This window comes from Aphelocoma coerulescens, chromosome 9 (genome assembly GCF_041296385.1).
Source record: "Aphelocoma coerulescens isolate FSJ_1873_10779 chromosome 9, UR_Acoe_1.0, whole genome shotgun sequence".
In the NCBI taxonomy this organism is placed as follows: Eukaryota; Metazoa; Chordata; class Aves; order Passeriformes; family Corvidae; genus Aphelocoma; species Aphelocoma coerulescens.
In genome coordinates this window covers 8,980,903-9,008,309 of record NC_091023.1, presented here as the reverse complement: position 1 = coordinate 9,008,309, position 27,407 = coordinate 8,980,903, and the positions used below count along the sequence as shown (strand labels likewise).

At 40.5% G+C, this 27,407-nt stretch overlaps 1 long non-coding RNA gene across 1 annotated transcript; it reads left to right on the top strand.

Moving 5' to 3' along the window:
- The first annotated feature begins 6,693 nt into the window (after positions 1–6,693).
- LOC138114581 (uncharacterized) lies at positions 6,694–11,693 on the top strand. Its single transcript, XR_011152678.1, has 3 exons — positions 6,694–6,831; positions 9,391–9,643; positions 9,783–11,693. It is a non-coding gene; the product is annotated as an uncharacterized lncRNA (long non-coding RNA).
- Positions 11,694–27,407: the final 15,714 nt, after the last annotated feature.

The following is a 27,407-nucleotide window of genomic DNA, read 5'->3' as shown; positions in this document are numbered from 1 at the left end:
GTAGCCTCTGTGACCAGGTACTGCCTGTGTGCTATGTGGAACTCTGTGTGTGTGTGAGATAATAAACCATGCATTTTCCAAGTGCTGTTGGAACAGTAGTACATCTTCCCAAGAAGCCAAAAGCCTTTGCCATGCATTCAAAAGAAAATTACATAGGCTTAAAACCAGCACAAGTAGAGCAACTGGGATGGCTTCATACAATGGAGGAACTTTGTAATCGGTTATGGGCAGTATCTGTCCTGAATTGTATTTTTTTTCCTTAGAAACCTCAAGAATTTTTTAATAGGCCTACACACAAGCTGATTGAAATTTTGGGAAGAGCTTTCAAAATGAGTGGAGTAAGTTTTACTGGTACATCAGTGTGCAAGGGAATTTTACCTCACCCTAGGATTGGTGAGTGTTTAATTTCCTCACTATTTTTTAGGGGATGTAACCACCTTGAATTTATTTCTGCTGTTTTTCCATGTACATTTTATTTTTATTTTGTTCTTCTAAGTCTAGCCCTCTTCCATTGCAAAAGGAAGAAATACATTTCTTGAAAAGAGGACATTAAAAATGCTGAAAAATGGGGAAAGGAGATTTTTTTTTTTCCTTTCCAGTTTCTCTTTCTCTGATACTTTTAACTTCTGTGACAATTAAAATTTAAAACTCTCTTATTAACACCTATTTACTACTCTAAACTGCTATTTTTTTCTGATTTTTTTCAATAGCGCTTCCAAGGACTAGGCCCTTGGTAATTGTCTCGTGCTGGGCTTGCTGCAAAGGCCAAGTAGACCTCTATTTCCCACTTGCACACCCTTTCTGTAAACTGCTGGATCAAATCCTGCTTGCTTATAGTTTGGAACTGGGCAATGAGTGCCCCTTCCCCTTGTCACAGGGTGATTGAAAAATGCCCTTTTCTGTTCCAGCAGCTGCAGGGGTGGGACACAGCTATGATTTCTCCCCATCCCCTCAATCCCACCGAGGTGCTTTACTGACCTCACATTGGAGAATGGGTGTTTTGGCTGCTCCATTGTCTTTGCAAGGGTCTCCCGAGCACCTTCTTGTGTGAGAGCCTAATGCAGAGCAGGAGACTCTGGAAACAACACAGATAAGGAGAAAAGGCCCTGTCCCCGCCCATGGTGGGGAGTTGGAACTGGATGATCTTTAAGGTCCCTTCCAACTTAAACCATTCTACGATTCTTTGAAAATCATCCACTCTTCTCACAGTCAAGCCATGCAGTGGAGAACTGGGATGAACTTTTGTCATGGGAAGGGAGGAGCTTGGGGTAGAGGGACTAAGCAGTATCTTGATTTATGTGCTGTAGAAATCTTTGACAAAACTATAAGGATAACTTGGGACACTGTTGATCCCTTCTTGTTATTGCTGTCACGACTGACAAGGTTCTTGGGAACCACATGTGTTTCTGGAATACGAATCCTGAATGCTCAGAAAGTCAAAGGGGAATGAGCCTGCCATGGATATTGCATTTGACAGAAAAGCCATGCAATAGCTGGGAGGAATGTGCTCACAGCAATGGAGTCCAAACCCCACTCACTAATTAGTGCAGAAAGGGCAGGTCTCAGGGTCCCTCCTCTTATTTTCCTTTTTATTGCATGTGTGAGTGTGCATATTTTACAAGATGGAAATACATCATCACAGCTGCTTAACCAACTGTCATCTCATAAGAATAGGAAACTTTTAAGAGACAGGTTTTCATAAAAAAATATTTTTTCTTTGTGTCACAACCATGATTTTTAATTTATTATTTTCTTTTAAGTCCTCCTTTATCTAGAAATAACCTCTACTCCCGTTGCAATATCCAGTACATGCATTTTGCCATATAATTACTTTAGTATGTATTGCTATTCCTTTATCTGGGCATTAATGAATAAACTAGGAAAAGAATAATTTTTAGTGACAAATTTATCCTTTTCTTTTACCTTGATATTTCAATGTTTCTTAAATAAAAACTAGAAATAAACATTTTTCTCCAATAATCACATGGGGTTTTCTACTCAATATTGCTCAAAAGTCTCTATCCAAATAACAAATGTTGTTGAAGTGTATCTTTCTAAGCTATTTTGAAAGGCACAAAATGCCTGCCCAAGTCTACAAATCTTCACTGAAAATAACTGATTGTCAAACAGGTTCTATGTCCTCAGAAATCCATTTCTGCACCTATGTGATATTGGAGTTAGGGTTTTAATCCCTAGGTTAAGGTCTGTGCAAATTCAAACATAAAAAAAATTGGCTACAGGTCTGTAACCTGTTCTCTAAATGTAATGAAAAAATACAAATTTACTTAACTTTAGAATTCCAAATCCCACCCCAAATTATCACATGCTACTAATATATTTTGTAGTAAAGATGTCTTCGTATTTTCTCAGAATTATGGCAGACAACAGCATGCAAACTATTTGTTATGCCTGAATTCTCTGATATATCCTCATACGTATAAGAAATCTATTCTCTCTGGTTACTGCTGATGTGTAAAGCATGCATTTTTGCTGTGTTGGTAACCATGAACATTCTCAACATTTGCTATCCATAAAGTCTTCAGGCCTTAATGTCTGTAAAGTGGATTACTAGGAAATAAGAAGAAATTAATTTAAGACAATATCAGTGGGACCATCAGAAACCTGGAACAGCTTGAATTTATAAACTTCTTTGTATTGTTCACTTCAATGTTCTGTTTAATTGAAAGAAAACCTGAATCCTGATTAGAAGATCCCATTTTTAATTTATTTTGACTTTTCCAATAACAAGTAGATATTTCCTAGAGCAACTGGAGGGTCCTAGGGTTATTTAAAGAATCACGAGTTGATTTGAATCTGTTCAATATATTTGTCTATTGTAAAATACTAAAACTTGCAGTCTGTTTCTCTAGTCATTGCAGGTAAGAGGCCATTTGACATGTCAGATTTTCACTCCCTGTTCTCTCCCAGCACTTCTGGGGAGCTCATCACAGGCAGGGAAATTCTCATCAGTATAAGGGAGCAAAATGCTATAGCTAGAGGTTTAGTCAGGTTCAAAAACGTACAGATACTTATCGTACAAGCAGGCTACAAAATCAGGATGTGTACATAGTGCTGGTGCTTGGCTCTGTTTTGCCATCATGGCTCCCACAAGCAGCACTTTGCAGTGTTCAGACACAGTTTAAACCTTTGCTTAGTGCATTTACATCGCCTCAGAACCAGTGACTGATTAACCCAGAGTGGCTGCGGACAGCTTGGGCACTGCAGCATTTTGACATGCACTGTTTATTATTCAGCTACTCAGACAATGTCATGAAAAATCATAATAAAACTAGGAAGACACATCACATTTGACCTTTGCTGAATAATTTAATAAAGCCAGCTTGATACACAAATATGAAAGAGCAGTTGCTGGTAAGACCGGAACTATTGCTTCCTTGTCCAAGAATTGGAAACAGTTCAGAAGCTTTATTAACCATTCAGTGTCTTCATCTTCAGCAAAGTTTGTCCCTTAAGCCATAACCAAATGTTAAGCTACTTATTTCTCCCCACACTCCCCTCCTTTTGGCACTCACATGGGTATCTTTGCTTATGCTGTATGCAATTATGGTCTCAGTTCTTCTCATGTCTCTACAAATATCCATGTTTTTTTTCTCACAGACTCAGTTTTATTTACACAAACGTTTTTCTCCCCATAGGTATGCATTTATTCGTAATTATCTCAAGTGTACATACCTGTAAAAATTTAGCTTTAAAAGAATGATTGTGACAGGTACTCTGCACACTCAACCCATGATATTTTATAATTCTGCAATTCAGAGACAGAAAAAATGTTTTTGGAGTCACCCATGTGTGAGTGTCTCCACAGTCAGTACCAGAATTATTAATGAAGGGTACAAATCTCCTGAGGTTTTCGAAATGCTGTTTTGGCCACATTTATTCTGGGGAAGGGTCTGTTGGGGCTGGGGGTGGTGTGGCTTGCAGGGACCATCTGGTTCTGCACCACACAAGCCATAGACCTTCACTGGGGTCTTGCCCTTCTGTGGAGTCCATGACACAGCATTTGTCTGAACCCTTTTTCCATCGTTCCCATCTGGATTCTCCAGGTGGTGGAACACACTCTTTGCACTCGATGTCATGGCTTCTCCTCACTGCCTCCCTTTCCCCGTGGCTACCCAACAAACTTGAGTCCTGCTACTCTGCAGGTGCCCACCAGCCACACCTTTTATCCCAGTGCCTGCATAAGCTCAACAGAATTTCTCTCTCACTTGCTCTTCCCAAAGACTCCTACCAGCAGCACCAGCACCAGCACCAACTGCAGCGCTCCCAAAACGGGACATCACTGTTTCACCTGGTGCTGAAACCTGAGGGAAATGTTTATGCAGTCAGGGCTGCCTGATCTGAAAAGGGGATAATGAATGTGTGTGAAAAGGCAGGGTGGAGTTCAGCTTTTCCTTTAGAGCCCAGAAAGATTTCTGAGTGCAGTGCAGTGTAGCCATGGCAGGCATGGGGTGGGCGTGGTGAGGGGTCAAGGGGGGCCACTGTGGAGTACGTGGGGAGCAGCCAAAACGTGGCCCTCACCAGCTGAGAGGACACAGCCCTGAGGAGAGCACACAGCCACTGCCAGGAGCAGCTTCTGACCTGCTGGGACTGGGGAATGTCAAGAGGACAGCACTCAACTGGGAGCTGCTGGTGGTGGGACGGGCTCAGTGGTGTGTGAACCATCTGGTCTCTCTGGTGCCACGATGTCCAGATGCCATGTGCAGCAGAAACAGCACGGCTTTCCCTGTGGGTGGATGGAGAGACAGCAGGAACCATGCTGGGAATCCTCTGAGAAACCTAAGGGATTTTTTCTGCTGAGGGTAAAGCCCAAATACCGTTTTCCACATGGGTGTTTTTGTCCCGGGGAAGGTCCACAGTGGGTGGGAGGGGAGATGGTGCTGTGGCCCCACAGTACCCCTAAAAGTGCATTTTTCTCGAGTGTGTGAAGTCAGCAAGGGGTGGCTAAAGGGAGCAGCCAGGGCAGAGGTGTTCCCAGCCACAGCAGAGGTGCTGCCTTTGAGTAGAGCTCAGTCTGTCCTTTGGGAATGGTTGGGAACAGCATGTGCCATTTCTGGAGTTGGCTCCTGGTACATGGAGCATTGTGCAAAATTAAATCCACTCCCTTTTGCAGGGGCTACTGGGACATGGCAGGGCTATGCCAGTGCTGTGGTGGTCCCAGGTGATCCATGTGTGAGCAGCAATGGGGTATTGTGGGGAATAGGATCTCCTGGGGATTTGCTTGGTAACTGCACTTCCCAGGGCAGACAGCTCCGGTGAGCCTTCGCCTTAGCCTGGCTTTGGTTTCAGAGCATTTTGTCAGACCCAGTCATGATCCAGACTGTGCCTGCCAGTGCTGAGACCACGGCGGAATCTCAGGTGGGAGGTCTCTGCCAGTCCTGCCAGTGCCCAGGCTGTCCCAGCCAGGTGCTGACCCCGGGGGCAGGAACAGAGTGCAGGGCTGGTCTGCCCTGCCTCGCTGAGAACCAAGCCCAGTAAAACCACCTGTGAGACTCAGTAAAGATATGTGATTTGGCTAAAATAACACTGTAGATTCTGGTGAATAATTTATGGGGTTTAGACATGCATCAAGCTTGTGGCAGAGGTCCTTGCCTACCTCCTTTTGTAATCCTTATTCATAAAGGGTTACATAAATGCTGTATATTTGAAGGATCTGGAAGGAAGCAGTTTCTCCACTCCCCATCTAAAGGAAAATATAATCTCTGCTAGTGTGGATAGTATCACAAGCTCTCTTGCCAGAATGGAACTTGGAGTAGTTAAATTTTTTACTGCTAAATATTAAAAAATAAAACTCCCAAAAAGAATACACAGAACAGATAAGGAGTTCAATCTTATGCCCATGTACTTTCCTTTGACTTTTAGTGGAAATTTTAGGTGTGTGAGGACCCAGAGATAGCAAAGATGAGTGAACAAGGCAATTCTGATATGTGAAACTACAGTTCTGTTACTTCTATTCTGATTCTGCTCAAGTTCATCAGGAAAGATTAACTTTGGCAGCTTGTTCAGTTACTAAATCTTGATATTTTTGTGGCTTAATTCATAACATAACTGTAAGCTATTGCCCTGTGTTTATATTTCCCATCCATTTCTCACATTTCCAAAGCATACTGATATGTGATCCTGGCAATTTAGCTACCATAATTGGCATTTTTCTAGGGCCAAAGGGAAACAAATTCCTTATCCTCCATACTTCTTTAATTTCTGAAAAACAACAAGTAACATGGTTAATCCTCTTTTTTGATCTTTTCCCCCCCTTTGAGTTTTTCTTATGGTCTTTTCCTTTTAATCTTTTACTTTCTTTTTAATCTTCACTCATTGTCCCCCTGCATTTGAAGAATTTCATGTACTTACATCTCTAAAAAGAATTGGACCACTTTATGGAAATAGCTCTTTAGGATCTTGTTCAAAGCACCATTATGTACTTTTAACTGTTTGGGGGAGGGTGAAAAAAGGAGAGAGAAAAAGCAACTTTAAAAGCAGTGTTTGTTTGTGTAACCTAGCAGAACACTAATATGTTCAACGAGATGCAGAAACAGTGTCTGGAACACCCCAAGTTAAAATAGGACCAGATTCCTTTAAATGAGCAGGAGGATGAATAAGCATCTGCCTTTGATAGGGGCTGGGTCCCATCATCTGACTCCTGGTGCAGGTGTGTTTGGGCAAGAGCATTTCAGGAGGGGCCAAAGAGGGTAGCACAGGTGAGTTCTGTGGTTCACTCATGTGCAGCTCCTCCCGAGCAGGAGGGAATGAGCTGTGCTGTGTGGATGCAGAGCCCTTAAACCTTTCCTGCAGAGGACACCATTGCAGCCCCAAGTAAGTTTTCCTTTGCACATTTTCTCAGGTGGTGTGGAGATAACTCTGTGGGCAGTTATGTGGAAACTGGTGAAAGGCAGTATTAGTTATGCCAAGGATGGTGTGCTCTGGCCTTGAGTGGCCTCTCCTCTGGGTGACCTGGGTATGTCACAGCGTGTTTGGAAGGGAATGTGTCACACTGAGTTTGTTGGGCCAGGATTCTGGGTTTGTGAGATACCTGTGGGATGAAGCCCAAGTGTTGACAAGCATGACCTACTGTTAACACAGTAACTGATCTTCTAGGCTTAGGCTGATGTGGCTCTGACTGTCTGAATGGTGGAGAAAGTTTTTGTGCGCCTTTTATTGAGCATTAAAAAACTGGTGAGATGTGTGAGGATGTTAGCGCACTGCATAGCATAACATGAGTTAAAACACTTATTTCTAGGAAATAATGAGTGTGCATCACAAGAATTGAGCTGAAGCTATGTTTTAAGAGGCAAGGTGAAGCACAGCATTCCTTGTTCATTGCATACACAAAACTGTCACTGTGAATTCACTGTTGTGATTTTTGTCACTCAATTCTCAACTCAGTTGTGGTGCCATACTCCTAAAACCTCCCTTTAATTTTTTTTATTTTGCCAATACCAAAAAGCCCCAGAAACTTGGCCAACAGAGGTCATGTGTTTCTCAAGCAGGCAAGAAGTTTACAGGGATTATCATGTGTCCAACTTAATTAATGCAGAATTGCAGGCTTCTTTTACTGAAGGAAATTCTTTAAAGAACAAACAAACAAACAGTAAGAGTTTACGGAATTTTGGAAAAGTTGCAAAACCTAAATGAAAATCCTTTTCCAGTTACATGAATATAAATTGGGCATAGTTCCCCTGAAGATTTCATACTAGTTCAATGTATATATTTTATTTGTAGTTAAACTGCTGATAAAGCTTTTCTTTTGTTGCCTCAAAACAAGATTAGGTTCCCTGAATCTCCTCTCATTTACCCACAAGGATAGGTAAATTAGATCTCTCCTATAACTTGGCCCCAACCAAGAACAGGATTTTGCATTGCTCTTTATTGGAATTTTAAATCTTTTTTCTTTCTTTCCTTTTTTTTTTAAGACTGATTTTAAAACAAATAGTTAAAATGTGGAGCTGAGTACTTCTTCTAGAAGTTGCATATTCTAAATGTACTTATACCGTAGTCTGCTGCTCATATAAAATTACAGACTTCACTTTCATCTTTCTTTTTACAAGAAACCCTTAATGACAAATGCAGGCTGTTTAGTGATACCGATATACTGCAATCTTAGCATGTGAATTAGTCATCATACAATCAGTTCAGGGGGTCAGGCCTAAAGAAACAGTGCAGAGTTGGCAAACTGCTAGTCGGGTGATGTGCTCTCCACTTCAAAGTCATGGTGCTTATTCCCCAGAATTCAGATCACAGAAAGAAACAGCTGGTATTGTCATTTGTGGCAGTAAGGACTTTTTTTTTTTTTGTAGCAAGATAAGGTTTCACTACTTTGTAAAACAACAATTTACTTTAGAGTGACCTAGCCTGTAAAACACAATAGGAAGCAGGAATCCTCGGAGCACTGCTCTGCTATTATCATGCAAGTAGACATGACCTGTGACAAACCACACTGGAGAAGACTTAACCTCCTTGCTCCTGGTCTGAAAACATTCCGTGTAGTCCACTTGTCAGTGGCAGTCAAAGGTTTCATATTCCAGAACAACTTCATAAGCAGTACTTTTCTGTTTGGATATTGCTCTCTTGCATATTTCCAGTGTGGCACGTATTTTTTGGCAGCACACAGCCACAGACGGCTAGTCCTAATGCTTAATGCAGTCACATTAAAAGTTTCGACTTTCCACCTAAGTTCCAAGGCTGTCAAATTTGAGTTCAAATTTAAGTTTTCATGTTCAGCTTGTAGATAGCAGCTGTCTGAAACACCATATATTTTTTCTTCTTCCCCTAAATCCCCATCACATCACAGTAGTGCTTTTAAAGTCATTTCACCTAGTAACCTGGGCAGATTTGTTGCCCAAATATTGTGGGGGTAGGGGAAAAAAAATTTAATCACACATTTTAAACTGCCTGGCAGATATGTGTCTCAAGGATTTGTTATTGTTCTATTATTGTTATTATTAGTAGACTTCACAGACAAGGCAGGCTTATCAGCCAAATGCCTCATTATCAAATGACTGAGACCCAATAAGTGCTTAACAGCATTCCTTACCAAAAGAGGAAATGGTTCCAGGCCAGACCCAACTCTGCTAGAGCTGGTGGACAGAGCCCCACTTCAATGAAGCATTGCTTGGGGCCCCTCGATGCTCATTCCCCTCTATTTTCTGACACGCTTTTGAATTCCCCAAAATGAACCAAACAGCTTTAGCTGCTCTCATCTCACAATGTGTTCTGCAACTTCTGGAAAGGAACCTGGACACAAGGAAAAATGCTACAGAACAAAAAGAGCCACAATACAAACCATATGACAATGCCTATTTCTTCATCCTCTTTGTCATGTTGTTTTACTCTTTCCTGGCGTTAACTGTCTTTTTTGGTTATGTACGCTCGAAGAAAGCAGTTTCAAAGCAAGATCCTTACCAGGAGTTCATTGAGGATAGGAACTGAAGTAAGAAGTGGAACATGACCCGGCCAGCGGTGGTGAAATTTGACTTTGAAGAAGAAAGTATTCTTTGAACTCCTTAAACCAAAATACTCTGCAAAACTCACCGGACTGTCTCTGCTGCCAAGATCTCAAGCGAAGATCTACACATTTATCTTGTTTGACCGTTGCCCTCACAGTAAATCAGAGTGTTGCTTAAAATAGGTAATGGAAGATGAAGTTTCTTTCTTTTGTTTTCCCACAATCCATTTGTTGCTGGAATATATATTTTCTAAATTTTGGAGAAATCTTATAAACTTTAAAATGAGAGTGAAAAGTGGACCTTTTTGGCTTTTGTTTCCAGTTTGTGCAAGAGGAATGGGAATCCATCCTGCAGTGAGACCCTGAATTTAAGACCAAGGACAAGTTTGTGTATGCACATACCCATTCCAGTGGAATGCTGTTGCTTCTGAGTCCTTCAGACCTGGGAACTGGAGTGTGGTATGCCTGGGAAGTGCCTCCCTGGAATAGCAGAATGCATTTTGCCTAGACCAACAAATACTATTTAACATGTAAATATAGAAAAGCTCCTCTTGCATTCCCTCCCCTCAAAAATTAATTTCATATGCTATGGCAAAAGATTGAAAAAAAACATCTGCAAAATGTAATTAAAATGCATCTACTGGAAAAACAGGTCGTGTATTCAGAGTGAGTTTAGAGTCCTTGCCTTGTCCATGTTTTGCATGTATTTATTCTTCACTAGCTTCTAATTGAAGTATACATTTCATTTATAGAGGATGGTAACTACAGCTGATCACAAACCTAACAGCGGAAGGGCTTCTCTGTGTCTGTAGTAAATATTTGCTAAAATATTGCACAAGCTTTGCTCAGAGTTGTACTGAACACATTAGACTGCCATCTGACTTACTCATTTTTCTCCTGCCTAATAAGTATTGAAAAAAAATCAGAGTTCTGACATAGAACATATTGCTGTGCTTAATATAAAAGAACAGAGCTTAAGTGCTCAGTGATATCCTGGATGTGCTATGACACTGCTCCGATAGCACGTGTTCTTCTTCTGAGCCTTTAACTTGTGTCCTGCCTCAGCCAAGGTCTCCCATTAATGGTTTTCACTTGTATCTTGTGTGTAACTGCTTGGATACATAACACATGGGGCTGCATTACAGAGCCTGTGGCTGCTCAGAGGGCTCTCTGAGCGCTGTAATCATTTTCAGGTGGTATGTAGGCTCTGAGTTTTCCTAGTTAGTATGCAGACAAAGCCAAAGTGGGCGAAATAAATTTCCATGTATGTATTAACTTTTCTTTTCCTTCTAGTGGAATTACAAGGTTAAGGATTTGGTTTTTCTAAAGTGTGTAATGTTCACGATTATGTATGGATAGTTTTAGGGATGTGTAGATTTTTAATTCTGTCAATATTCAGAAAAAGATTGTATAAATATTCATCCTGGGCTGAGTGATCAGATGTTGTTCCTGTTTCCTGGTGGGATGTGATAAGTGTTTCTGGTGTGTGTGCAAGTAGTGAGGTTGATGCTATGCATAACTACTCATAAAACTAAAATTTGCTTCCAACTTACCAGCATGAATACTTGTAGAAATAGGTGTTGACTCAGCTCAGAGTGCTCTGTCTCTGATGGCTGTGCCAAAGAAAGATAATAAGAATAAGGTGATATTTTCTCAGTTGTACTTCCTCAGCCTTCAAGGATTTGCTGGTCAGACAGTGGCCATCTGAGGCAGAGGCCACTCCTGTTGTCTAAATGTGGGGGTGAGATATGTGCAGAACACTGATGTGGAAAGGTATGAACACAAGCAGTTCAACAGGCCAGAAAATGCTCACAGATGTACTTTTGCTCGATTCATCCAAGTCCAATTTAAATGGTTTTGACTATAGTAAGAAGACTAGAGCTGCAGCTCTTGCACAAATCAGTGTTTCGTCTATGTTATGCGTGTCCTGGCTGCTTCATCTACAGAGTTTGGAGTGGAAAAATGAAAGTTCAAGTTATCTGTGTTCACATCATGCTCCTGACTTTGGAGTATGTGAAATTGAAATCAATCTGAATTGAGTGGCTTGTGAGGCTTGGAGCAAATGGGCAGACTGACTCTTTCCAACACAGAGTTCTGGCTGTTTGTGCTCTGAAAGGCTGTGTAAATGTGGATTTGCTCTCCTGACAGATTATCTTTTACTGGTTTTGTCTAGTAGTGTTTTTTTTATTATTTGCAGTGTATGATATACCATCTTAAAAATTAAAGATAATTCTTTGAAACTTCATTCAAACCCATGTCCTTTATTTCTGTGAGCAGTTTCTGCTTTATCTGACCAAACAATTATCAGATCAGCCTAAATCCCTTAAACATTCCTTAGTAATGTGCTGCCATTGTCTGGCATTTAGGCTTTTTGGAAACATTCACAACTCACTTAAGAAGACTGCAAGCTCTTCAAACAGTTTTACGTTGTGTGTGCCTCTGTGTGTGTGTGTGCCAACAAGATGAGGCTTTTTCCTGTCCTGTCTCTATGCAGTAGTAAAAATGTCTCTCTGTCAATGTTAGCCACAGGACACGTTGGTGGCATTATTGGCTTTTTTTCTCTTGTGTGTCGAAGCCTGTCCATCCCTGCCCAGGAGATCTTGTGAGTAATGTAAGAGAGAGGATAAAAGCCACAGCAGTGTTTCTGAACCTTCAGTGCACTCACATCCCTCTGCCCTCCTGACTATCCAATGAACTAACTGGAACTGGAGAAGTTTTGGGTTTGGAAGTGTACAAGAAGTGTACAAGACTAGTATGCAGCCTTGGGAGTTGAATGCCAGCTTTGTAGGACAAGCAAGAGCCCTATCTGAAACAGTGGTGTGCAGAGAGAAGGAGGTGCATCTCCTTCCCTCAGCAGAAGGAAACATGACAAGGCACTGCAATTTTGGTGCCTCCATAGAATAACGTGTTGGCTGCCTGCTCTGGAAACAGAAGGTGGTGAGGGTAGGGATAAATGGCACACATATCATGATGTGAAATTTCTGACAGTTAAGGTGAGAATTATCCACCCCATTCTGTCTTCTGTGTATGAAACCAGTGTCTGTGCAGTGCTTTCAGAGCTCACAGAAGCCTCTGATCTGTAACGCTGTCAGTCTCCTTTACAGCCGCCTCTGCTTTTCTGTGTGTGGTGTGTGAAACAGGAATAGGAGAGCCAAAATAACTCCATTCATGGTGAGCCTTGGGCTGTGAAGTATGATTTACACCTCTGAGATAACCAGAATGCTCCAGGATAAGCACTGGAGAAGGAAGGGGGGGGGGGGGGGGGGGGGAAGGAGAGCATTACAAGGCACCATAATGAGGACTCAGCCCAGGCAAGGGGCTGTCACGCTATAGGAAATGGAGTTGGAGAGGCTGTTTGTAGCAGCAAGACTCAGTTCTACATGCTAATAAGTGCCTTGAACTTTAAAAATTTTAGCATTGCAAGAAGAGAAGGATTCATTAATTGTCTTTGATTTGTAGGTTTTTTTTTCCTCTCTTTCTGCTTACTGGTGTTCTGAATTAACATCACTCATCTGGTGATCTTACTAAGAACCTTCTTGTTCCTTCTTCCTTGCTAGTAAGAAACATGCTAAAACAAATTAGGCTGTGGATCTTGCTTTAGTTCCCCTACTTTTTGCTGTTTCTTGTGGCCCTCTGTAACACATTGCAGCTGATGTGCGTGGGCTGTTTTTGGGGAGGCGTCCACTTTGCATTTAGTTTGAGCATTTTGAGATACTCTATGAAAGGCTTCACTGAAATGCAGGCATGTTGTAGTTTCCACTCAGCCTTTGTGAATTAGTACTGTAGCTATCTCAGACTGGTTTGCAAGAAGGTCTACTTCTGATTAAACTCCTGCTGAGAAATATTAGGGTCTTCTCTAACTTTATTTGCCTATGTATATACCCATGTGGTACATGTGTTTTAGTGTATTAGGGTTTGTCTTCCTCTGAATGCCAAAATTATGACAAATAAGCAGCATCAGCTAGAATGGCAGATATTTTGTACTGCCCTCATACTGGTGTAAATTCTGGTGTTTGCTGGTATGTGAGTTACATCTAGAACTGAAACTTATATTGTAGGTTCATTTTGACTACTTACAGCTCCGAACTCTACAAATGAAGCTCTCTGCACCTATGGGGAGCCTAAAATACATATTGGGTGACCAAGTGTTCCTGCAGCCTGTAGACAGCTGTAGACATTGAACATTCTTTCACTGTAGTTATTAATGTATAGAAAACTTCATGGTAGTGCCTGCTGTTGCCTTCCAGAAAAAATTAAGTATGCCTGAATTAAAGCAAGCCTGGTACCATACATGCCTCTACCTTGTTTAGTTAGCACGGCAGATGCTGCAAAGTTTTGTCACTTCATTTGTGACATACTTGCATGCGTAGACAAAAAGAGCCTGATATTTAGTAAGAAAACACTTTTCTCATCAGAGGAACACATAAAATGATTTTATGGAATTGTTCAAGTACCTCTGGCCTGGATTCAGAGGAACACACAAGTCTACACTGAAGTCTTCTGTCAGTCATGTGTATGAGTGCAGTGGCACTTGGAGAGCATATGCTCAAAACTAAACATGTGCTGCCATGTTTTCCTGAGCAAGCCTGCTTCCCGAGCTTGGAAACTCAATAAGTGCAGCAATCTGTGCTACAAACTTAAGCAGCTGAAAGAGGCTGATTTTTTTTTTTTTCTTTTTTTTTGTGTGGGATGTGTAATAGCAAATCCTTTGCCTTGTAAGTAAGCTTAGTGAATTAACAACGCTCATACTTCTGGGAATAAGTGAATTCTGGGGGCTTGTTTTGAATCAAATGAATGTGAACCCTCCAAAGACTCCTTTCCTCCATAACAGAATGACACAGTTGGAGACCTTCCAGCTTTTTTGGCTATTCTAAAAAAAAATTGGAAGACACAGTAAGCCTTGACTGACAACTTCTTGTAGTATAACTCCACACTACCTTCAACTTGTTTTTCAAATTCTCAGTAACAGAGCCTTCTTTTCAGCCTGGGAATGCTATGTGACCTAGCACATGAAACTGCATTAAATATAGATGACCTTTGGCAGTGCCCCCTCCCTGCCATATATTTGCTTTCATCCCCCAAGACAAAGAACAACCAAAGGGGTCATAAAATTAACACAAAGATAAAAGTTTCTGCCAATTGAGGTTACATGGCTGGGTATCATTGTGTGTATATTTATGTTCAATAAGCCAAAAGAAAATTGTACTTTTTTCTGGCTCATTTAGAAGCCTGTGGTCAGACCCAGTATGTTTGCTGGGGTAGCTGTCCTTGTTTTCTGCCCTGGCAAGGCACTTCTTGTAGTTGCATGCTGATGATGTAATTCCTACCTCCTGTGTCTGAAGAGGACTAGACTTGGATGCAGTTTTGTTGGCACAAGTGTCAAAAGCTTACAGTGATCACTTTGTACTTTGCCATGAGTCCCTGAGGTGTCTCAGTGTGGCAACAGAGTCAAACCTGTGTTGAATTCATGATATGGTGGTATGCAGGCTCACTGTGAGGTGACAGGACGCTGAGGATTTTACAGACAGACACAAATCTGTGATTTAGAAAGGGCATAATGGGAGGAGTAATGTGCTCCTGGACTCCTAATGCTAAGCATGGTCCTTGCTTCAGAAAAATCTGAGTGCTGTGCTGTCCACAGTGACCTTGATGAACCAAGGGGTTCCACAGTAATTGTTTTAGGGCAAGGGGGAAAAAAAAATCTGTTTGACATAATGCTCTAAATTTTTTTGCCCCCTTTAAATAAAATAGCTTTAAGTGAAGCTGTATTAGCTTTATTTTCAGCAGACCTTTTTTACTGATGAAGTCTTTGAAACTTTTTGATGCACAGAATCATTAGATAATCACATAAATGGCTTGGTCATGCAGTGTCATGTGGTTTTACTTATATACAGAAGTTCTGTCGAAACATTTTCTGTCTCTTCTTTCTTCTATCTCTGTGGTATTTGCTGATTCATCCAAACTGCTGTGTATTGAGGGAAGGAGTTAATTGCAGTGGAGTGGTTCTGTCGGAGCTTAGAATGGGCTCTCTCATGTTTGCTTATCAGTGCCGATCCTGACGGGCTGGAGGAGAGGGAGTGTAATCTGTCCTCAGCACTGAGCACTATCAGCCTGGCAGGGCTCCTGGCTTCCACAGGAGCTATCTAGAAAATGACAATTCTCATTTTCTAGTAATTTGAAGAAAACTCCCCTGCTGAATGGTGAAGTTGGTTCTGGTCTTGGAATTGTGAGCAATATGGGAATTTGTTGGCCCCTAATTGTCCTCTCAAGTCACTAAGTATTGATTTTGTTGTTGTTGTTTGTTTATTTTTAGGAAAGGAGGGGAAAAAGAAAAATGTGTTTTTCTAACTTTCAACTGTATGCTTTGATCCTGCATCCTTCTGGGTGTCCATTTGTTTCATTGCTGCAAAATCAAGATGTGGAAGATATTAACCAGCTTTTTTCTCTAGCTTTATATTGGTGTCAGCTCAGATGCACAGCTCATCTGAGGAGGATGAAAACCATTTAAATCTGGCACAGGGAGGTTACTCATAGCAACCAACTTTAGGCTCTGAGCAGAGTGGGCTGATGGGGGGCAAGGCTGCAGCTCTCACCTGCTCTTCTTTGTTAGTTACCCTATAGGGTAAACACACTAAATCCAAATTCACATTTCTATGTGGGGCCTAAACTTAAATATATCCCTCCTGGTAGACAGGTAAAGCTGTTTTTTTAAATAAATCTTTATTTATGTCAACAGGTTAATAATTATTTGTGTTTGAAATAATACTTTAAAAATTCTGTGTCCTGCATCGTGTGACATGCTTTTAGCTGCTTTGTCAGACACAGCTGTTATACAACTATATAGAGAGATGTAAATCAAAGGGTTTAATAAAAAAGGCAAAAAATCAACTCTGTATTAAGAGAATCTCAGGGAATACAAGTTTTCCAGCTGTTCATTCTTGAAACTGACTGCAGTCAAAATGAAATGTTCCCCATCTTGGAAGCGCATACTCATTGAAGCACTGATGTATTAATTGGAGGGTGTTTGGTGTTTTAAGCTTATCAGCAAAAATTGTAGTCAGAATGTTGTGCCAGCTCTGAATTATATTGAATTGCATTGTGCCATGCAGAAAATAAATTTCCTTTAGCTGAAGAGTGTGAGCTGGGTAGGATGAATGGGAGGCATCTCACAGATATTACCCATGATTTGTGTCTGACTGCACAACTGCACTGGAAGAAAGTATAAACGTCCCAACACTTCTAATCATATTCTCAGCCACTTTCAAGAGCTGTTTAAACAACAGGTTTCTCTTTCGCTTCTGTGTTTGTCCTGGCATGACTTGTGATTAAAGTTTACACACAGTGTAAAGGTGTTTTGACTGGATGGGACCTTTGCCCCTCTGTGTGACCATGGGATTTCACAGTTTTGTGCTTCCACAGTTCTGCTGGTTAGTTCTCTTTTCTCACATTTGAGTTGCTTCAGATCCTCTCCTGGAATGAAGAGATCTTGGGAAACATTGGTTATTTGTGCCAGAGCTGCTTGTGTTGCTGTTAAGGTTTCCCTGTGCATGTTTAGACCTCTGTCCTCTGTCCTGCTCGTACACTGAGCAGCTCATGGGCAGGAAAGCAGCACTGCAGCTGCACTGCAGCACTCTGGGCCCTCACTGCCACCTCTTCACCAGGTCAAGTATCATGAACCTTGGACTGGTTATCCTGATTATTCAGCCAGTTAACTGGGCTTGGCTATCCTGATTTCTTATTGTCACCTGATTACTTGCCAGATGTTGCCATACACAGTGGAGCCACGTGAGAATCAAGAGGCAATTGGGACCATTTAGTTAGCTTTTTTTTGGGTCTGATAAAATACTATTCTTTTTTGCCCCCACTTTTTATTTAAACTTTCGAAATTTCTGTTGGGATGAGCAGTGTGACCTCAGGAGAGGGTTATCTCTCTTACTCTCTTATGCTGCATTTAGCTGAAATATTGATTTTTTTCTTTTTGGTACATATTTCTGAAATGCTTGGTACTTTTCAGAGGAACAATAAGCAGGATTATGCGTACCAGACAGCATGAGGGTTTCAAATCCAGAACATTTGTCACTTCAGCTAATGGGGTGAGACTGAGGGAGGAATTTGATCTGTGAGTTTTAGTTTTGTATCTATTAGTTCTGTTGCTGACCATTAGTTTTGCATCAGCATAGACCAAAAATGCCATCCTTTATAAATACCTAGTAGAGAAGCTGGTCAAAACGAAATTTTTAGAAGCACATGTCCATTATCAGTTTAGTTGGGATTTCTCTCTTGCACCCACTCACATCTATTGCAAATCAGTCTCTTTTTCCTGAAGCCAGGATTGCATCCTCAATTCACACCAGCTGAGGATGTGTCCAGTGTTACTTATTTTTGTAAGAAATGTCCTTCACTTCCATTGAGTTAATTATTTTGTACATGGTTGAGTACTCTAAGCTGCATGTGGCCTTTGTGGAAAGAAAAGGAAAACATTGGATATTGTTTTTGTTATTGACTTCTATTTTTCTATAAATTCCTCCAAAAGCAACTTATTTGCTTCTTTACTTATTTCATTTTTATCTCAATCTCAACTATTCCTTTTTTCCTTCATCCTTAATTCATTTTTCAGTCAGAAAATAGGACACCTGTCAGCCAACTGTGAGCCAAATTTCTATAATTTACAGAAAGACTGGTCATAAAGTGCTTAAAGCTCTGGGGACTTGGGTACCACCCAGTGCAGAACAGATTAATTTCACGGTGTTTTTCTGCATTTGCACAAATTAAAAATATGAGACTCTGCACTTCGTTTGTTTGAACTTCTTGAATTAAATTTCTTCAATTAGTTTTGAGCTTGGGTTTGGACACTCAGCATTTTCAAAAGTCTCCAGATTCCAAGTTCAATGCCAGTTGGATGTGCAGGCCTTTTTCTCTGCCTGTATCCCATTAGTTTCTGATGCAAAGGGATTCATTTCTGTAACCTCTGTTCATCACCAGTTTTCTCCACTTGGACATTACCCTTGTTTGCATGTTTCAGACCTAGTGTTCCTATATTATGTGTTACTGTTGGATGAAATGCTAATCTCAGGGACTTTAAATTTGTGTTCACTCCTACCTCAAACAGTGCTGGTGCTTCACGTTGGAATTGGTGTTTGAAGAGACACAACGGTGGCTTCAGCTGTCTCTCATGGTTGTTTGGGGGAAACTGTGCTTTGATTAACAATTCTCAGAGATTCAGTGATGTAATATAATTCAACCATGCTTAAATTTAGCCAAACTAGTCCAGATCTTTTGGGATTTTTTTTTTTTTTTTAATTTTTCTTCTCTCCTTCCTTGTAGGGAGAGCAGATAGGAGTGTTTGCCCCCTTTGACCTTGTAGAATGTTGCCATGAAAACAATACCTTTCAAACCTGCTGAAACATGGAAAACCCACAAATGGAAAAGTTTTGGGCCAGAAAGAATAGCTGTAACAATAGTTTGGTGACTCAGAACTTATTGAATCACATCTCCCTCTAGGGTTTAGATGTCCCTGGATGAGGTCAGGCTGCCAATTGATGACTTCGCCTGTAGTAAGTTTTGCAACTCATAAAATGTTTCCTTGCAGTTCCCATGATGTTTTTACATGCAAGAAAGTGTTCTGAGTTAAAGCATCTCTTCATTGCTGGCGCTATACAGGAATCAACCTGATCATTTTCTTGATGACTGAACTCTAGCTTTTGGGTTTTCCATAAAATTTTGCCACTAAGTCAGTGTGGTTTTGTTGGTGGTGCTTTGGGGTTTTTTCTCCCTAATTTTTTTTTTTTTGACTTCAGTAAAGTTGGATAGGTCTTCTATTCTGCACTTAGTAGTTCAGTCAAAACTGCTCAGGTTAGGCACCCTTGCTGGTTAATGAAATGAAATAGGAGCCTTTCTGAGAGCATTTATACTCACTTATATAAAAATTTATTTTAAGATTGCTGTATCAACTTCTGGTGTATCTCTGCCCACTAGCCAGGTAGACTAACATCTATTCACTTTATCAACTTGATAGGAAGGAATTTTACATATGAAAGAGCAAGCAGTAGTATGTAACGTTCAGAAGAGCAGATAATTTTTGTCTAAGATTTCTTCATAGTCATAATTGCTTTATATACTAAACTGAACAGATATAACAGTTGAGGTGTTAGTCTGGTTTTCTCTTCTGAGATGTGGATCATTGGTTTGTAGGGACTCAGTTCTTGAGGGCTGAAAATGCATCTTTACTACAGGAGGATAGTTCACTAAATATCTAGTAGCTGTTGCCTGTTCATTCCACCATAGTTTGACAAATGCAGAGTGTCTTGTTACCTGTTTTGTTGAACTAGAACTGAGTCAATGGTGTGATCAAGACCAAAGCAGGTAACAGTCTGAATTGGCTGTTGCTACTTGCTGGCATAAATCACTTGAATAGATCAACTCACTGGTGCTTAGGCTAAATAAAGACAAGTTGAAATGACCTGCATTTCATAAGCATTTCAAAGGCTGTTCTAAAATTGGGAAGTAATATTTTGTTCTTGCTGCCTGACCTTTAAAAAATCATTGCAATTATACTGCTCTCCTCGTATTAATAAAGGGTACAAAGGTAAAGGCACAGTAGTACCTGGCTGGATTTTGCAGACTCCAGAAATAGGCTATTTGCCTTTCCTGCATTTATTCCATCAAGGAGGGCTAATCTACAACAGTGCTTTTTCCAGAGACCGTGCCTAACTCACATATACAACTTTTCCATTCTAGAACTAATTAGTTTTGGTTGAGTAACTCATCAACATTAAGTAACAATAAGAATCATATTTCCAGGAACACTTTCCTTGTTACAGAAAATTGGAATCAACTGTGGAAGTGCGGTTACTGAGTCTAGTTACATTTTACAGATTATTTTTTTAAAGACAGAGCTTCCTCTTGTAATACAAATTCCTTTAAAAACAGTTGATTGGGTGATTGGATTGTAGTTGTAAAATTTTAGACTTCTTTGAATATAAAGTTTTATTGTGCTCTGATTTTAATAGATTGGCCTATTCTGAAACCTTTTCCAATATGAGGGGTAGCTCTGCTAACAGAGGAAAATTTAAGAAAACACTTCTCTGGAATCTTTTAAGAACAGATAAGATAAGTGTTGGCTCTGGGTGGAGCACTGAAAATCCCTCCAGTTTCACACTTGCTGTGAGCCATGCAATCTGTTTAATCCATTTGTGTTACACAGGACTGCAGCTGGTTTCAGTTACAAGTTTTGTTTACCCTGACTGGGCTTCGATCTTCAGTTTAGGAGTAGACTCTGCCATATACAGTGCCCTTCTTCCTGAAAATCAGCCTGGACCTACTTTTTCATCATCTGAATTTCTGTCTAGTGTCTACCACCTGCTATTATCTCTGTACCAGAAAGAAATTTTAACCCTTCTCCTTTCCTGCCTGTTTCCTCTTTGCTCTTGGGGCCAGAGAATGCACCTTCTGCTGGTTTTTACCTACCTGAAGGCTGCTTTCCTCAGTCTCCTCCTTTTCTCAGTTACTGCTGACCTCTATCCCAAGAGGATGTAGGGATGTATATCTTAAGGTCTGAATTTTGGGGTGTTTGATCACTCTTGGGTAAATGATTTCTGCATATTCTCCCTTTTTGGTCTCTCTTGAGAATCTTCTGCTGCAGTTCTGCTTTGATTTCACACTTTGTCCATTTACAGTCAGGCAAGATTCCAGTAAAATAAATGGATTCCCCTGGCGCACTGTGAGACAGGTTTCTTTTGAATGGTGTCATGTTCTTTGTGACTTGTTTTTTCATTACTCAGAAAAGAAGGGAGAAAGGTGAAGACCTTAGGCTTTTACATTGCTCAGTTGTCTCCTTGCTTTTCATTTTAACTTTTGCTTCTTGTCTTTCATCATTATACCACCCAAATGTGCTTAGGTCAAAACTAAATGCTTTACCCTTTCACTGTTTTATATTCAGGTTTTGCTGCAGAATCCCCAGTTCAGCACATCAACCTCATGGCAAGGGAAAGCAGATATTGAGAAACAAAAGAGCCTAATCACTTTTTTTTCCCCCGTGCTTTGACTATCTAATATTGTTAGTTTACTTAGCAGTAGAATATGCAAGATGAGAAGCTTATTGACCCATTGAGGCCTGCCCTTATTAACCCAGAAAAAATCTAATCAACAAATCCATCACCACTGTGAACTAACAAGTTCAATTGGTGGCTGCAGCTTCTGTTTTCTTCCACAAACATGGATCCAAGTCTCCTTTGAACTGATCACTATTGTTTACTTTCCTTGCTCAGTGTGTTCTTTTGTTGCTCAACTCAGCTGTGTGATGGGTGGATAAATTTTGTCCGATCTGTGCTACAGCCTCATGTTTAACTTCGTGCCTTCTTCTTTTTGGCACCAACTTAATGAAAAGAGCTTAGTGACATCAACTTGTCCACTTCATTTAACACATATGTACCACTCTGTTCACACAGAGAAACAGTGTTCATTTCTGGAGATGACCTTGGTGTATGCAGATATAACACCTCACCACAGAGTTACCCTGAGCAGACCACACTCATGAATCCACTTTTAGCCTGGCAAGTGAGAGCAGCTACAGTGGTAGGCAGCACAGAAAAGGAGCACAGTGACTTTATAGCAGCTCTTGTCTCAGGCTCTCAGTCCTAATCCAGTCAAATCAGGCTGGAACATTCACATTTCTGTCTCAGACAGTCACCTGTGTTGTGCTCAGCTCATCAGCCGTAGTTCCAGGGAAGCTGCAGTTGAAAAGACCCTGTAATTTTTCTGGTTTCCTCCTGTCCATTCCACAATGCTCAACATCTTCCTTAATTTAGAGAGCCTAAAGGAACTGTGTTTACTGGAGGAGTTTTTCACCTACACAGAGTGTCAAATTCCGAGGAACGGTAGACAGTAGAGAGAAGAGTTGCGTAGCTTTAAATTTTACAGCTCTGCAAAACTTTCATGCGACGTTTTTCAGGAGAACAGGAATGCCACTTGTCTAAAGTCGGGGAAAATGTATTGATAGACAGCAAGTTCTGTTGTTCTGACTGGCTGTGTGGATGTGCTGTGGATTGCAGTTTGTGTTTCAGCTGCAGTCAAGGGATTTTGTTAGGAAGAGAGGAAAAAAACCATAATTAATGGGAAAAAAAAAAAGGCAAGAAAGAGACTGCAAATGTAGACCAGCAGTTTTCCTGGGCACCATAGGTTTCCAATACTGCCTAAGAATGGTCACACCTTATCTGTTCTCACATCTGGGCCAAACTTTTAGTTCAAGTGGAAGGGGTACAGCTGCATGATGCCAAAGCAGCGAGTGAGGATCCAACTCCCCAGTTTTCCTTTTGCTGGTTAATGTGCATTGCATTTCGTGTATTCCAGGCAATGTGTTTCTTATTTGCATAGCTGTTTATATTTTAAACAATCCTATCTCAGAGCAACAATGTGTATTTGCTTTTTAAATATTTGTTTTGATATATTTCCCAATTTCTGGTCCTGGCACATCAAACTCAATAGAATACACTCTGGTTTTGGGAAGATGAAATCAGCCAGTGATGTAATCTTTGTAACTGCTGTCTCTCTTTGCTTCATGGCTTGACTGAGTTTGCATCTTTTATTTTTTCTCTCATAAATTCAACAACAAAAGATAGAGAATAAAAGTTCGTGATTTTAGGCACTTCCTATGTTTCACATTCGTAAGAAAATAATGTGACTGGGCTAGGATATAAGTCAGTAAGAAACAGAGATAAAACAACCACTAGACTCAGTGCCTGTTAGCCAGCAGAGATGTGTGTCTTTAAAGTGGAAAGGGATTGCTACTTTAAATTCACTGCAAATATTCGCCTTGTTAGCAGGAATACCCCTCCTCCGGGTGCTGAAAACCATGGCTGGTATCCAGAGTACAGTAAGATGAGGAAGCTGTCTTCACTGTTGAATGACTGGTTTGAATTTGATGTGTCACATGTTGCTGTCCAGTGGCAATCAAGCTTTGGTGCTGGCAGATCAAATCCTGGGTGGTTATTCTGTATTGTTGCCATTGACTCTACAGCTGACACTTGCAAACCTTTTGGTGAGCCCTGGCAGAAAAGCTGAGGGAGTATAGAAAGTCCTGTCCAAAGCAAAGTCTTCAAGAAACTCATAAGCTGTACTAAAAGGAAAGTTAATTCTTTTTTTCTAATTAAAACTTTTGTTAAGTTGCCTATTTTTGATAAATCAGTTTAGGAAGCTCCCTTTAACTTATTTTCAATCCTCTCCCACTGCTGGCATGTTATAACATAGTGCTCTTTGTATCAGTAAGGATCCATCCTAAGACAAGATCTTCCTGACTATTGAACCATTTATGTAAGAACCACTACTACTACTATTGGAGACATGGACTTACCCTTTTTCTGGTTTCAGAAAACAGACCCAGGTCAAGAGAGTGAAGGTAATAACATTTATAGTAGAAAAATGTTTTATTTCCTCTGAAATATCACCTCATTCAATTTAGTCATTTGTAACTGTTATGCCTATACACACATGTGAGAAGCTGAACAAGCTTTTTTTCCTGCAGGGAGAAAATACCATCTTTTTTAACAGCATACAAATTCTGCGATGCTTTAAGTGGTATTTTGGCCTAGGATTTTATGGGAAATGATGGAAAATATCTAAAAATATTTAAGGAACAACAACATCAGACAAATAACACTCAGCAATACAGCTTTTCTAATTGTCTGGAAGTCAAAAGAACAGATGTTAAAGAGAATAACTTTTCCCCTTTGTTCTTTCCCTTATAAAACCCCCAATTTCTAACTCTCTTCAAAAACTTAAATGAAACAAAAGTAGTACTGAAGCAGAAGTCAAGCTAACCTGTTTAAGTGTCCTGAGTTTGGTGGAAATTATGACACACTGCAAAAGGAAACTTGAATTATAAGAGACTGTATTAAGGATGAAGGAGCAGTAATTGAGTGCAGTGGCAGTGCAGGGACTGTTTGGTGATATCTGAACAGGCACTTTTGAGTAGATGTCATTGTCACACATTTGCTTTTTGCTTTGTGCTGCTAGAAGCTCATCTATGAAAAATGCAAGCCCATTGTGTTGCTTTGACCCCAGTAATGGTTAAGGTAAACACTTTCAAAGTCATAGGTGAATGGCCACATGTGGCTTCTGTTGACTTAAGTGGAGCCTCTGCATGAGCTTCTGTGCTCAGTGTTTGGTTTGTCTTATTCCTGGGAGTATGGAATCTTGCCTGTTCTGCCTCATCTTGGTCTGGAGATGACAAAAAATAAATTTTTCAAGTAGTGGCCTAAGAAAAAGCCACAGAAACACTGAATTACAAAGTTGCAACAATATTCAAGGACAAGTACAGAGGTGATATGACAGATGGAAATGAAAGCAGGAAAAGGAATGTGGTCTGGAGACCAAATATGTTGTATAAATTTAGCCCACAATGGAAATTTTAAGTTCAAGCAATCACACCAATCCCACTATCCGCAAAGCTTGGCTAAAACTTTTGATATAATTCCAGTGGTGTTTGTATGAAAAGGTTGATTTTATTCCTAGCAGCATTTTTCCATGAAACAGAAAAAAAATATAGAAAATAAAAATGAGATTTATAGTTATGTTTGACATTGACAAAAAACCCCAGTGGAGATTTGCTGATCCTTGCCATGGAAATCTGTGGAGTCTGTGAGTTCTTGTTAAATGGGACCCACAACAGTTCACATTCTCTCCCCTGTTACCCCCCTTTTGTTGTTGCCGGCTTTGAAAACAAATTCCTGAGCTATGTGGTCAAAAATTGTTTGGGTAGCCCATATACCACAGGTGTAACTCAAGAATGACTTTAGTGTGCTTCCTAACCCTTCTCCGTCTGCTCCTGGCACCTGATTTATTACAGCACACAGGTCAAACTTGTCTCTGCTGCTTGACTGGTCATAAACTCCTTTGTGTCTGAGGAAGAGAGGAAAGTATTAGCACTCAGTTAATCATAAAATGAAAGAGGAGTGAGTAACAATATCACAGATTTTAGCCTGGCTTTGAAACTCCATGTTAGGCAGTAGAATTACAACAGCATTTTGGCCAGAGAAATCTGAGGCCACCTTGGATTCTGAGGTTTCCTGGACCTTGGTTAACTCCACTTGGATGTGGGATGCACACTCCACTGGTGTTTTCAGAAGAGAGCAGAGGAAGGAGTGGAGTAGTTGGAAATTGCATTTCCTCTTCCAACAAGACCAACTGCTGTTGCAGTGTGTTTAGATAGTGAGGTTGTCTTTGCCACAAATGGCCTTCAAGCTTCTAGTGACCCAAGCTGTCAACACTTCTCTGGGAGTTTAGGATGGGATTTAAAAAAAAAACCTGTATAGGCCCAACTGTTCCCCTGAAGATTGGTGGTGATACTTCTATTGATTTTTATTGGAAGTGCTGCTTCAGAGCCAGAAAATCTTAGTGTCTTTGTGGTTTTAGTGGACAAAATAGAGATGTAAAATGCTGGTGTTTAATCTCATGTTTCCTTTTCCTTTGGTGCTCTGGTGAGCTGTTTATTTTCAACTTTTTCCTCACTGGAGGAGTAAGTGGGAATTTTTTCTCAAGCTGTCACGACACAAGCTGAATAAATAGAGCTGCAGAGAGCTTTATCCTGAGCCTGTATTTTTACAGTGCAGAAGAAAACTGCAGACTTAGGATCAGATCCAAAGTGGAGAGAAGTCAATGAGAACATTTCTGTTGTTTCCACTAAAAGTTATCTTGTGTTGGTTCTTGCACCAAGTGAAAAGCTTCCGGTACAAAAATTCCACGAAGATAATGTTTATTTCTGCTTAGTATCACACTTTCCTGCAGTGTAGTAAATCAGAAAATTATAGTCATTTTGATGATGGAAAAGGGGTCAAGTCCAGCAATTAATTAATTTTTCACTCCAGCCTCATTCCTACTAAAGCCTGGAAGAATTGCACTACTGTTCAATGTGAAGTTTGAAGACTGAAGGGTGGATAATAGGATCATGATGATGATACTTAACAATACTCTGAGATGTGAGTGGATGCTATTAATTCTACTTGTTGGGTTGGATGGTTACATCGTCCTCAAATAGCTGAACTGGCTGGCTGTAATCTTAAAAATATACATAAACAGCCCAAAACACAAGTTCTGGTATGTGGCTGAGAAAGGATTTGATATATCTGTTTTACACTCTTCTCTCTAAAGGCATTTAGTAGTGTTTTCAGACAGATATTTTGTATGATTACAAATTATAGAGATGGGCAGGACTGCTCTTCAAGGCTGAAAAATGAGCTTGCAAACATCAGCTTGTGGTTCTGTGTTCACTGAGGCGCTGCCTTGGGAGGCAGAAGAGTGAGTTGTCCTTCTGGCATTCTGGTAGTCTTACCACAGTTTGAAAGGGTTTGTTCCAAACCCCGGCTGTAGTTGTGCAGCTCTGTTGGGAGGTTTTTTTTCCTGTCAATTTTGATGATAAAACAGGAAACTGAACTTTGTCTCAATGGCTTATAGATGTGTTGAGTCTGCAGTATTAACTTAAAGGGGGAAAAGAATTCATAAACCCCTCTATTTGTAACAGGCAATTCAGAGCTTTCTTGTTTTTAGAGACTGATCCCTTTTCCAACCAGCAATAGGATTTTAGGTACCTCACTTGTCTATCAGCAGCGAATTGTTTTCTCTAAATTAACTGTTTGTGCTGAATGGTACAACTGTGTCTTCTGAAGAGAGGATCTGAAAGGCGGGTGCCCATCTCCACCAGTGAGTTGCAGGGTGTGACAGGCCATGAAATAGCCCATGGTTTTAAGTGATGCCATGAAGCTGTGGTAAAGGCTGTTCTCTTGTAAGCCTGGGTGGTTTGGAATTTTCTTGGTGTCTTATACACAGAATCAAACCTGATGTAGTAATAGTCACTAACAAAATACCATTGCCACTAAACCCACTCTTGTAACTGTGCATTATGTTCTCTGCTTCCTTAAGTATGAGGTGAGGTAGAACAGGTTCATTTTGTTTCACA